The following is a 14,543-nucleotide window of genomic DNA, read 5'->3' on the forward strand; positions in this document are numbered from 1 at the left end:
ATATCAATGTACAACGTGCAATAAATTATTTTTGACGTGCGTGCAAAATACGTGCAATGATTTTTTTTTGGATCAAGTACAGCTATAAGCTAGCAATTATCACTCATGTTATCTTTAAAATATGCGAAAAAGTAAATAGTTTATAGTTAAATTTAAAACAATGGTTAACGCCTAACGAATCAGAAATTTCCATTTCGTTTTTCGCTCATCCCACTGGAACGGTTCGTCATTTAAATTTTGTTCAGCGATATCTCTTGATTCAAAGGATTTAAATCAGATTTTACATTGCCTTTAAATAATACAAATCTGATATTTTTACTTGGTAACCTAATACCGAATATAAAACAAAGAGTAATAATTAATTGAGAAATATTTAAACAAAATGTTGAAAGTCAAATTAATCTACTAAGTCTCAACTGGACGTAAAAGCCATCACATCAAAATATTTTTTTCAAAAACCTAACTTCAATCATGTATTAAAGACTGGTCAAGTAATAAAGGCTAGTTAAACAAGTCTAGAAAAATAATTTTTAATATTTATTTTATTTAATAACAAATTTATGGTTTAATTCATATCTCAAACTTGATTACTATTAGAAAATGTCATTGTTAAGTAATATTAGAAATAATTATAACTTTCGTTTTTTCGAAGAAATTTAATTTAGTATTTTTGACGAAATTTATAAGTTTGATACTTGAAAGAGTTAAATCTAAGGCTGCGTTTTTTTTATTCCAAATATAGCACTTATAAACCTGATAAAAGCATATAAAATATAAATCGTGTATACGTTTACATAGTAAAAAAAAAATCTAAAACAATAAATTTAACTTTGAAAAAAAAAGAAGAAAAAAACTCGGTCAGTTTATCTCATCTGTCACACATTTTATAACAGAATCGATTAGAAACCATACAGACGGCAAAAGATAATGCATGTTTTTTTCAACAACTAAAATGAAAAAAAAATTAGGAAAAATTTAATGATAAGGACATTGTTATCTTAAGAAATGAAGGTCAAGGTCCCTATCCCTAAAACGATCGTCACTAGAAGGAAATAAGTGCATTAGAATAAATAAAAACAACAATATCTTGTTATTTTATCAACTCTTTCGATACTACTGTTTATGCTGCAACAGTTAGAAAGAAAGGGTTGAAAAGATTTTTTTTTTCGGTTGAAGATTAGCTAGAATTTGAGCGCGTGTTGCAATCGTTTGCTATCTGTTGTTATTAGCGGAAAGGAAAGAAAATTATGAATTATTAAATTGATTTTTTTGTGTAATATATTTAGATTTTTTTCCTTTTCTCACGGCTATGATACATTGAACTCCTGATAAACCAAGGGTGAATTATCCGCTTTGCATTTTATCTGTATTTGGTTGTAGGACAAAATTTTGCATGCATAAAATGCTAAGGAAACAAAAAATTAAATACTAGTTAACATTTTTCTTCGTGACAATCTATTCGGAATTTCGACACCAGGATGATTCTTCCATTTTCTCGTAACATTTTGACTATAAAATTATTTTAAAAGGCAAAATCTGGTTAAAACAGCCATGGATAAAAATAAATTATTAAAAAAATTTCGTAAGCGTAATAGAATAAATATTTCTTTTTTTTTTTCACGCTTGTAATATGATCTTTCTTGATTTCCCATTAATTTGATAATCCATTTCGCACTTAATCAGCGTTTTAGTTCAAGACAAAAAACTAAGGAAAATGCAATTTTTTAAGCAATTCTACTAGGAAAAAAATTCTGGTAAAACTACAGTACCGTAAGGTATTGACACTTTTAGAAGAAAAAAAACATGTGATGAAAACCAAAATATGCGGTATTTAAACCATTCATTTTTTTATCTCCTTAAAAAAATAATAATAAATCTTCGTAAAAAAAAAAAGATATATCGGAAGTCGTCATGGAGAAATCTTCAGAGTAAGGCATTGGCTCACATTGGGCTGTCTAGCCAACTATGATGATGATGAAACCATTCATTTGGTTATTTTCCGTTCAAATAGTGACGGCTTACCGGAAATTCTGCTTTTTAAAATTATAGATCTGTTGTTGCTGTTGTTATTTATGCTACTTGCCTAGGTCGTTGATCAAGCAGGTTTTTAAGGCAGAGGGCACCAACTATGACCAAGAATACGACTTCAGCCACACACACGTCATAGCCCATTTTACAAAGAGGACACAAACATACTTAATTCATTCATCCACAGATCGTAATTTTCACCTGAACCACGAAACGATCAATCTCCAGTTCAGTACCCCTAGATGTATTGATTTATGAGAACTTGGAGGAATTTGTGACCTTGACAGATTTAACGTGCACCAGTCACTATTAAAAACACGGAGATTCTTCTGCCGGAGGGATACAAAATCACGATCTCACGACCACAAGCTCAAAGTCCTACCAATTAGACATCTCAAGGCTTTATGATAGTTCTAATTTTAAAATCCAGAAAAAGAACATTTATTAAAATATCTAACATCTAAAACCCCTTTACTAAAAAATGTAAGACTAAAATGTAAATTTTATAATATTATAAAATCATTAAACTGTACCACATTCACTAAACTTTATCGCAAATTATAAAATCACATTTTACTGTTTAATTTACCAAAATCATTGTCAAAGTTCTTAGGTCAAAATTAATGACATTTTTGTTGTTTCCATACAGTCAGAAACATGGTGAATTTTATCATATTCTGGCAGTTATGTTAATGCTTTTATCTCAGAGTGAACAAGAAATTATTTTAAAACGAAATTTACCAACTTATGCACTTAACTTTACCCCCACAATTTGGTAAATTTAACAGTAAAATCATATTTTACTGTTAAATTTACCAAAATCATTGTCAAAGTGCTTCGGGTCAAAATTACTGAGATTTTTGTTGTTTCCATACAGCCAGAAACATGGTGAATTTTACCATATTCTGGCAGTTTTGTCAATGCTTTTATCTCAGTATGAACAAGAAAATATTTTTAAACCAAATTTACCAACTTATGCACTTAACTTTACCCCCACAATTTGGTAAATTTAACAGTAAAATCATATTTTACTGTTAAATTTACCAAAATCATTGTCAAAGTGCTTCGGGTCAAAATTACTGAGATTTTTGTTGTTTCCATACAGCCAGAAACATGGTGAATTTTACCATATTCTGGCAGTTTTGTCAATGCTTTTATCTCAGTGTGAAGAAGAAAATATTTTTAAGCCAAATTTACCAACTTATGCACTTAACTTCACCCCCACACAAAGATAATTTCAACTAATAATAGTCACAAAGTGACAAAGAATAAAAACATCCTAGAAAAAAAAATCACAAAAAATAAACGTTTTTTTAAAGGGTGGGGTCACAAATTTCTAGTCCCTGTCCGGAACACACGCTTCGTAATCTCGACAAAACGTAGATTAAGGGAGACCGCAAGAAATGTTCAACAATAATTTGCGAGATAATCTAAGGAAGAACTTTTTGTTACATATTTTTTCATCAATTTTTTTCTCACATGCAGAGTCAGGAAAATTAAGTTTTTTTTCTTTTCGTTTTTATGGACTCTTAGGGGTGGGAGTTGTTCTCTTCAAGAAATGATATAGAACGTTTAATAATGAAATTATGGAATGCCTAATAATATAATATGCTCTTTTATGATAATCGATATGTCAGCACGTATTAATGGACTTAATAAGATCTGAATTATTCCATCACATCAGGGTATATTGTAGTTTATTACATAATTTGCTTGTGATATAAATTCCTCGCCAAAAGACGATAAGTAAGGAACCAAACTTGATGAATCGTGTTTCTCGGAGAAAAACTTAGGAATGAAATTTTAAAAAGCTGCAGTGATTGTTCATACTTGATTAAGTTCTATATTTAAGCTGGAGTTATGTATCATTGCGAAATATAATAGAGCAGATATCATTAACTTCGGTTTTCGAAGATGATATTTCGATGACATAATGAGATGATATATTAGTATATAATAGGAATGAAGCAATGGCTCAATGACTAAAATAAATTCAAAGAAATATTTAAAATTGATTAGTGATTATAGTTAGTTTTTTATTAGTATAGTTAGTTTTTTAGTCTAACTAATACAAATTTTGATGAAAAAATGATAGAAAATGTAAAATTATTATACAATATACAATAGTATAGTTGTAATTGTATAATAATTGTACAATTATTGTATAATTATTGTAAACTAATTATTGTATAATAATTAGTACACTATAGTATAATAATTATTATACAATAGTATAGTTAGTTTTTTAGTCTAACTAATACAAATTTTGATGAAAAAATGATAGAAAATGTAAAATTATTATACAATATACAATAGTATAGTTGTAATTGTATAATAATTGTACAATTATTGTATAATTATTGTAAACTAATTATTGTATAATAATTAGTACACTATAGTATGATAATTATTATACAATAGTATAGTTAGTTTTTTAGTCTAACTAATACAAATTTTGATGAAAAAATGATAGAAAATGTAAAATTATTAAACAATATACAATAGTATAGTTGTAATTGTATAATAATTGTACAATTATTGTATAATTATTGTAAACTAATTATTGTATAATAATTAGTATACTATAGTATACTAATTATTATACAATAGTATAGTTAGTTTTTTAGTCTAACTAATACAAATTTTGATGAAAAAATGATAGAAAATGTAAATTTATTATACAATAATACATTATTAGTTAAATTAATTCAAAATAAAAAGAATTAATAAGATTTCTTAATTTAATTTAGATTTGCGATTCGTATAGTTAAAAAGGAAAGGAGATGTAATTTATCTCACTGTTTTGTTAGGAATAAATTGATATATCCGCAGCCTGCCCAACAAGCACACAACTTTTGGGCTAGTGAAGGGACAATGCCGGCTCACCTAAAGTGCCATTACGGCGGGCTTTTCATTGCCGTATCGGTTCCGTTAATAAAGTGAAATCTGGGCCAGAATGAGGGCCAGTGCATGGCATTTCAGGCAAACTTCTGGCAATCGTTGAAGGACCGGGACTATTTTGTTGCCTCTGGATTGCTTTGCCATTTTTGCCTTTTAAATACCGGGGAAAAAAATTTTTTTCACAGAATAAAAAGAAAATTGCCGTAAAGGCTTTTATTGAACCTTTATGATGTCTTTTTTGCCTTTTTATCAAAAGCTGAATACGTTCACTGGCATACGTCGTTGCCTCGCTTGCCGTTAAGGCACCTTAACTGTAGACTGATTAGAAAACGTCTATGCCGTTTTCGCCCATATCGCACCTTTATTTCAGGTGTTTAGGCGAACTTCTTTGCCTTATTTACCAATGCACCACCCTTAACTCACCTCAAACTCGGTTCAATAGAGTTTTAATGGCGTCCTTGCCGGTATCACACCTTTATTTCAGATGCTTAGGCGAACTTCTTTGCCTTATTTGCTAATAAACCACCCTTAACTCACCTCCCACTTGGTTCAATAGAAAACTTTAATGCCGTCCTTGCCGGTATCACACCTTTATTTTAGGTGTCTCGGCATTTTTTTTATTTTTTATTATTAGAACTTAGCTTTTAATTTCAAAGGCTTCTTGCTGCATTTTGTTACAATTTTTATTTAGGGAACATAAATTGTCACGAGTGTTTGTTCTACTCGGCTGATATCAGTGATAGTAATTTATTGATTCTTAGCTTTTTATATTGTAATATAACAACAACTGTCATTACATGCATACTGTTTTATGAAAATATAAAAAACAAAATGGTGTAAAACAATTATTTAATTTATAACCAAATGTCCAATGAATCTTCGTACAATAAAATAGACTTTTTTTTATTTCATTTTAAACAATTATAAGCGCTATCATTTAAAGTAGAAGCATATAAAAAAAAATCTTTTTGAATTGAGTATTTAAATTTTTTAAGCATTTTGAGATAGAGGAAATTAAGTACAAATTTTTATTCTAAAATAAAACACAATGCAACTCAATAAATAAGTTATTTAAGTTTTTAAAATAATGCTTATATATTTAAAACCTACATCTAGCTTTTATTGATAGAAACTTACACATAAAAGTTTATTTATCCTATAATTTTGTGTATATTCATCAAGTCATTAATTTTATTAAATATTAGATAAACAGTATATATCATAAATAGTTTTTTCAAAAAAAAATATTTTGTACTAGTAAATAATACACCATTTTAGTAATTTTAAATATATAAAAGCAGGAATTTTAACAACAATAAAGCTTAAAATAAACCATGAAGGAGTTTTATTTCCTTGTAACAAATCAATACATCTGTATACACTATTTACATATGGACAAATATATTTTCTTTATCCCATTCCAGAAGCTTTATTTCAATGAGCCTTGTTCCTGCAAAAAATAAAGCAATTTATTTTACTATAGATATATTAAATGTTCACAGAAAAAAAAATATCATTGATTTAAATCAACTGATTTTTTAAAAGCCATGGATTAAGACAAGCTGATTATTTTTACAAAAAATTATTAATTTAATTATAAAAATATGATATTGAATTTAGTTAATAAATATGCATTCTTTAGGTTGCATTTAAAAAAACAACTAAGATCTGATTTCAGAGATAATGATAGTATTTCACTAAGAAATAATAAAAGAGATATGTATGTAAATTATTATAGTCATACATCCCTTTAATGATTATACTTAAGAAAAGTATTGATTTAAAGAAATAGATTTGAAAAAAATCAATTACTTAAATAAACTTATCATTTAACTATTATAATTTTAAATACTTTTTATACTATGTAACTAATAAAAACATTATTTATAGTATGTTTAATTCAAGTCTTTTTTTTTTCCATTAATAAGGTTATTTACTAAGAAATGGTGAAAGGGATATGCAAGCAAATTATTATTTTTTAAAATAGATCAACTGCCAAACATATTAAAATTATTCACATTTCATTTTTTAATTATTTAAATGCAGTTCATATATATGTAGCTCATAGATATCAAGACTTATTCTACCCAAAGTAATTTAAAAAAGTTTTTTCAGCAATGCAATCTGATCTAAACTAATTTAATCTGCTTTAGATATCTAATTGAAAAATAGTATCACAAACTTTAACATTCATTAGCAAATTGAGAATGAAAAACATAATTATAATTCTATTTATTCAATTAGTTTTGTAATAATTAAATAATTTTAACCATCTTAGTTAGAAATGTTAACTATTGTAGCTATAATAATATTTTAAAGTAATGTTAAGTGTTATGAAAACAATTCATTCAATGTTTTGAATGGTAAATGTAGAAAAAAAAAATTTTTTTAAATGATTTTCTTAAACCCAACAATTTATTAACAATATTCATGTTATATTTAATTTTATTTAATGCGACATTATATTAATAACCAAATTGCTGGTACATTATACATTTATCAGTTAACTGTAAAAAAAATTAACAAAAAAGTATAATTTGCTCTAAATATAAATTTTTTAATTCCAGAAACAAAGCTTGAATAATTTTTTTAATTCTATTAATGAGCGATTCGTAACAGTTTGAGATTGATAATTAGGAAATGTTAATAGTACTTCTGTAACCAGTATCAATTATTTAATATTATTTCATACCAATATTTATTTAAAATCTGCAATTAAATTCGTGACATCCTTAATAAATTACTTTTAAGTGGAGTTTCAATTATTTTGAAAGGAAGGCAAAGTAAATATTGTGTCTTGGCATTTATATATATATATATATGTATATGTATATATATATATTACATCAGAAATACAAATCTTTTGATTATTCAAACTGATAGTTTTAGGAACTGCATTAGTATTTGTAGAATATGTGATGTTCTGAACACAGACATTGTCAGAAATCAGAGCAAAAAGCTAAAAAAACATGAGAATAAAGTTGTTTTTTTTTTTCTTTATCAGGAATTCAGAAATTTCAGGACTATGAACTCGGATATTATTTAACTTATTAAATAAACTATTATGCTAAAATAAATGGAGAGAAAATTTATACTTTATTATTAAACTATTAGTATAAAAACTTACTTTTATTATATCTTTCCTTATAAATTTTGTATCTTTTTTATCAAATAATTATAATGCACCATATAAGAAAACACTTTTTAATTATCATTCATATAAAATATATATGATATATTGCCTTAAATATATAAAAATTTATATTATATTAATGGATTAAAAAATAATTATGTTCCATGAAATTTAATTACATACTAATATCATAAATTATACACATCTAAAAAATAACATTAATTAAACAATATTGAAATATAGCATTTCTATATTACGGGCAAGCAAGGTAGAGAATCATTCTTTATGGTATCACTAAAATCAAATTTAAATGCTGAATGTTTATTTTGCTTGCTAAATAAAGCTGCATACTTAAATATTTAGTTCTTTCCTTTTTTATTAGATATTTTGTTAATATATTTAAAGAAAAGAGTGGATATTTTTAGTTGTTTATTGAAAATATTAATTAATAGTTAAAGGAATAGTTAATTGCTATGAAAGACCTTGAATTGGCTCGGTTAATTTCAATTGGCTTAAAATAATGTCCCACAAATTGTTTTAAAAAAACACAAAACCCCCAGTTTAAACAAAAAAAACTGGTTTCTTTTCAACCATATGGTAACCTAAGGTAAAATATAAATTTATTTCTTACCATCCTTTTTGTTGATTTTTAAATTTTGAGTTTTATCTTCATTGTTGATCTTCCATCCTGACTCCCTATGAAAGAAAAAAAAACTATAATTAGAATATGATAGTTGTAAAATTAGTTAAAACAAAAACAACAAAATCGAAACATTAAAAAAAAAAACTGTTTCTAAAATCATGTATGAAGATTAATGTAAATATTTTTATTTCAGTTATGGAATATGACAATAAGTTCATTGTTTATCATTTATCTTGTTTATACTCTAAGCATGTGGTGTGTTAGGGGAACTAAATGTGAATTGGTAAATTCAATAAAACTTAGCACGAGCTTGTAGGGGTATACTTTCAGCCTTTCAGCCCAAATTTAATGTGGACAAAGTTTTTAATTTTTTTCATGTATTTTTTTAAGTAAAAAATATTTGCTAAAATAATTGCTTTAATACGAATATTATATGCTGGTGAAACTTATGGAAAAATGAAATATTATATAATATTATCATTTCAAATAAAATAACGAAAAATATTTCGTTATTCATTCATAACTTTACGTAGTTATTTTAACAGTAAAAATAATTTCTTTTAAAATTTTGTTTTCTAACTAATTAAAAAAATAGAATGATAAAAAAATGTTATAACAGGCATGAAAACAGAGAAAACAAATACTAAAATATCGTAATGATATAAAATTGTCAGCACATGTTTTCACCTAATTTATACATTCATAAAGTGCATTTTTCATTTATTACGAAACCTTATTAAGAAATTATTAAATAAGAATATTGCAAAAATATAAATATAAAAGCTTATATGAGTAATAAAAACACTTGTTATTAATAAAGACTGTGTTAGAGAAATACATAAAGTGAACTTAATTTTGATAAGCACAATAATTATTAATTAAAAAAATCAAAATTCTTTTGCAAATCAAAAATATGTGATTTAATTGAAAAAAATATTAATATTTAATGTTTCACTATGTTCTTACCTTATTTTGCTGTTGATGGCTGGATTAGCATTTCTTGGATCGTTCGCCCTGTCTTTCCATAAAAGAAAAGGAATAAATTAGAGTATGATCGTCATAAAAACAGTTAAAAATCAACAAAATCAAAACTGTTTCTAACTAATTATATTTTATAATTTTTGTTAAAAACAATTTTTTGATTTAAATGAAATTAATTTTGATTTAAAGGAAAGAGAAGGATCATATATTAAAATTACAGCGAATATTTATATTTTTGGTAACTGACGATAAGTTGAATGTTTACCAAATTTTACCTTACCAAATTTTCTCTTGAAATTTTTTTGATTCTAATTTAGAAAAAGAACTAGTCTTTTAGCCAATTAGAATTAAAATAAATAGATAAATTAGAATTAAAATAAATAGACAAATTCTAAATAAAGCCTTTGTTAGTTAGGGCTCCCTCTCAATTTTAAAAATAAAATTTCCTGAATTTTTGAGGAATAGTTTCCAACAATTTTTAGATTATATATTTCCACTACACAGTTATCATCATAAATTTTAATTAAACAGTTAATAAAAATTCTTTTTTGTAGAAAATGTATACACTTTCTTAAACACAAAATTGTCAAAGGTGAAGGCTGAACAGGTATATTTTAGAATTAACAACCATTTAAAAACTCAAAATAGTAAATTAAGAAGAAGATAAATTACATGAGATAAATTATAGATTTTGCACAATAACTGGAAAAAAAGAATTAGTAATCGTCTTTATAGCATTGAGGACCAACAATATTTAATACAAAAAGCTTTATTTCATGAAAAAAAATATTATACAGAAAATATTATTATACTTATGAATAAATTTTAAAAATAATAACCATGAAATAATATTCTAATTTCTATTCAAAAAAATTGAACGTAATTTTAAATTAAATTTGCTTTATAACAAATTCAGTTTTACAACATAATAATTTTATAACGAATTAATTCATTTTAAAACAAATTTAATCGTAAAATTAAACTTAATATAAAGATTTGAAATGTTCTTATACCTCTACAGCAATTCATTAATTGCAAAAGAAGTATAAAAACAACAAAATAAAAATTAGAAATACTGTCCTTCTATTTAATATGTCATTTTGTTATTTATTTATTTAGAACAAAGAATATATTATATTGAGTATCAAAACAAATATTTAAATTGTTTAAAAATATATTCTGAAAATACTCAAAAAAACTTTAAAAGTGGAAGTGTTTAGTGGAACAATTTTTACATGTTTACCAACGTTATTATTATTTTTTTTAATTTAAAAAAGTCAAAGCAGAAAAATATCAAAATTAAAGTATAATTTAAATATAAAAGTAACTAATTAGAGATGAGAAAATTTAAACTCTTACTATTTATTTATTTATTTTATGGTGGTTCAAAAAATATTTCTTCTTATATCTAATCAAAATTATTATTTGAAACAATAAGTGACACCCGCGGTTTAGATAATTCAAATAATGTTTTTTAACAATCCTTCAGAGAAAAAATATGGCTACCGAAATGAAGTAAATTATTAAATTAATCAATGCTTCCGAAAAATGAAAGAAGCATTTTTAATTAATGCATAAGAAATCATAAATTTTTCTTTTATTAGATAGAGTTAATTGAACTTTTATTTATTAAAAAAATCGTCTAATTCATTTTAAAACTAAACTAGCAGCTTAAACTAAACAACAGGAAAGCATAAGATAAAATAGCCAACTGAAGTATTATAGTTATAAAACATAATTTCTAAAAACTTAGCAAATAAAATCAAAGCGAATTAAACTAATTTTAAAAAGCTATTTAATAAATAAGTTAAAAAATTTTTTAAATTACATGAACTAAAGAGAAAAAACTTGTTACTTACTTGCTCTCAAGTGGCGCCACTTCTATTTTTCGAAGAAAGAAGAAAACTAGGGGCTACGTTTATCTCCTTCTTTTTACACCCTTTTCGCCAAATGAATCTTTTAGCTTGTTCTATACAAGTAATCAACGACCACCTACTGAGCAGCTTTTCCGTACTTGAAAGGAATGTTTCTTAGAATTGGGGGTAGGGGACAAAATGTGCTTCACCACATTCTTTTTAGTTCAAGGACTTCAAACATACTTATCTGGTGATTTCAAACAGTAATGAATATCTATTTTGAATTCTTAAAGACAATTTCTGGTCCTCATAATAAAAAATTAATCTGCACTAAAATATTTTATTAACTATTAGCGATAAGCAAGCTTACTAAATTAAAAAATTATTGAAGTCAAAATTCATTTGAGTACTTTTCGTAAGAAAAATTTTTAATACATATAAACTCGGAAATAATGCTTACATATATATTTTGATTTGCGGAGTAGTAAATTAGAATATCGTTTCTTTATAATGAACAGTAAAGATTCCATAATTAAGGACGTTTAAGTAAATAAACCATTTTTTAGGTTTCATCAGCTTTTTAACAATTTTAGTACATAAAAACACGTTCTACTTTTATGAAATATTTTTTATAAATAATTAAATAACTTTAATTGGGCAAATTTATTTACATTAGCAAACTGGCTGTGTAAAATATAATATTAGCACTACAAAATTATAAATTTTTAAAAAAATATATATATATTTTCGTCTAAAAGTCTTTATAAATCACTCCCCGAGTTAAGAATTTTTTTGTTTTTGTTTATGAATGAATGCATGACGACTGGTTTTTTTTATATCATTCAATTACATTACTAAAAAATAATTATATTTTTGGTTGAAAGCTAATGATCAGAAAGATTTAAAATCCTAAATAACCAACTGCAACAAATTCATTACCTTGGATACTTAAAGCAAAAATTTGAGGTTACTTTATTTTTCTACTAAATACTTACTTCTTTTAACTATCTTTATAAGGATAATGATGTTCTTTTAACTTTCTTACAGATGATATTCATACGATGAAATTCTATTTAGCTATGCATATTTATACTTTCTATGGCATTAAAATTCAGGATTTTTAAATTCTTTAACATAAAAATCGTAACTTTAACTTTAAAACTTTATTTTATTTACGTTTAAGCAACAACATTGATTTTAGAAATCCATTATTAGTTTTCAAACAGTTTTATTTAGTTTATATTTTAAATTTATACTTTGAAACACACTTATATACACGCAGTTTATATTTCAAAACATGCATCGAAATTTTTTGAAGTAACATCAGTTTTTATTTTGCTATTATTTGCATAGCTATAACACATGAAAAACGTTATTTTTTATTTTATCATTTGAAACTTTAAATATTTCATTAAATGCATAGTTAAAAATTACCTGTCTATTTTTTGTTTAAAAATCATTCCATTTATACAAAAATAAAAAATAGCAGGCTTTACCCTTTTCTTACTCCGCTCACTCCCGTAATTGCTTATCGTTCATTCATCATTGATTTTTTTTCTTTATATATACTTCCTTAAGCTGCAATATTTTTCACTTTTCGCAAAACACATAACATTTTATTTTCAAAATATACAAGTATTGCAGCTTTATGTAAGAACATTTTGCTAAGCATAATGAAATAAAGGATTTAATAAATTTGAAAAATAATTATCTGTACTTGAAAGAAAAAAAAAACTTAAGGAATTTAGATTGTGTAACTCAACTGGAAAAAAAAAATGAGAAGTAATACTACTCGTTAGCAAGACTTATTGAAGTTTAAACAGGGAACGGTTTTAGCGTTATTTATTAAGTTTATTGTTTTTAAAAATGTCAATATAATTATTAAGAGTGATATTAGGCAACAAACAAATCTATCTCTCTGGCTGTCTTTCGCTACTTTTTATTGACAACAACTTGAGCGCATGTTTATAAAATAAATTTTTTATGACAATGGATAAATAGTCAATGGTCAATATTTAAAGCAAAAAAACTTAAAGAAAGATATAACGAATGGGTATTTAAATTTTCAATTGCTTTCAAACATATTGGAATTTCAAAACAAAATTCTTGTTAAGTTTACACATAAATCCGCCCTTTCAGCAAATTAAATTTTAACCAAGTTACCCTTCAGCCAACTACGCGAAGAAAAAGTTTTTCTTAAATTACCGCATTCTATGATAATAACATTTTTTCAAAACAAAACCATAGCTCTGTTAATAAAACCAAGTATTTAAACCATTTATTTGGTAATTTTTTTTGTTAAAATGATAGCAGTTAACCGGATACTCTAGCTTTCAAAATTATAGCTCTTTTAACCTCACATTTAGTAAAAAATATAAAACTGAATAGTAAATTTTTCTGAACAAATGGTTTTTATACAGTGCTCTAAACTATCATGGTAAAATTATAAAATTTTACCACGTTTTTCGCATTTCAACTCATATTATAAAATCTAAATTTTTTATTACTTTACCGAAAACATTACTAAACCACTTCGTTAAAAAATACTGAGCTTTTTGGTTTTTCCCTATAGCCGGAAATAAAGTAAGTTTTACAATATTTTGGTAGTTTTGATTAAATTTTCTTTTCTAGCAAACATATCAACCAATCGCAGTATTTTTTTATTAACAATTAGTGATTTTTAAGTTAACAATCAAAATCGAAATTTTCTCTACAACTCATCATGAGAACAATCACGTGAAAAGAAAAAGAAGAAGAAAAAAGGTGCGTAAAAGGCAATAATAAAATTGCAATTAATTTTCGAACATATTTGAATACCGGTATTAATTTCAAGATCAAAATTAGCCTTTACAGAGCGCAAAATTTCTAATTAGTATTTGCATTTCTGTGTTCTACAAAGCAGCCAGTACAGTATTTTTTTACACCAGATTTTGCAGATAACAATTTCCAAACTAATTATAGAATAGTCATTTTCATTTTCATCGCACTCTCTGTTCATTTT

General features: G+C 25.1%; 1 protein-coding gene and 1 long non-coding RNA gene across 8 annotated transcripts in view; both read right to left on the reverse strand.

Moving 5' to 3' along the window:
• Nucleotides 1-14,543, reverse strand: part of LOC122269725 (putative nuclease HARBI1) — a 122,952-nt gene that overhangs the window by 61,244 nt on the left and 47,165 nt on the right. The gene's annotated exons all lie outside the window — the stretch shown is intronic.
• LOC147804247 (uncharacterized) lies at nucleotides 6,258-13,793 on the reverse strand. 7 transcript variants are annotated; one of them, XR_015429333.1, is made up of 4 exons: nucleotides 11,515-13,793; nucleotides 9,672-9,719; nucleotides 8,694-8,758; nucleotides 6,258-6,379 (listed from the first exon to the last, which is right to left on the reverse strand). It is a non-coding gene; the product is annotated as an uncharacterized LOC147804247 (long non-coding RNA). The 7 variants fall into 7 exon arrangements; XR_015429335.1 differs by having other exon boundaries at nucleotides 9,672-9,723; nucleotides 11,546-11,745; XR_015429336.1 differs by lacking the exon at nucleotides 6,258-6,379 and adding an exon at nucleotides 7,870-7,888 and having other exon boundaries at nucleotides 9,672-9,723; nucleotides 11,546-11,747.

The sequence above is a fragment of the Parasteatoda tepidariorum genome, chromosome 9 (assembly GCF_982258835.1).
Source record: "Parasteatoda tepidariorum strain Cologne lab strain chromosome 9, Ptep-v5.0, whole genome shotgun sequence".
NCBI classification, from domain to species: Eukaryota; Metazoa; Arthropoda; class Arachnida; order Araneae; family Theridiidae; genus Parasteatoda; species Parasteatoda tepidariorum.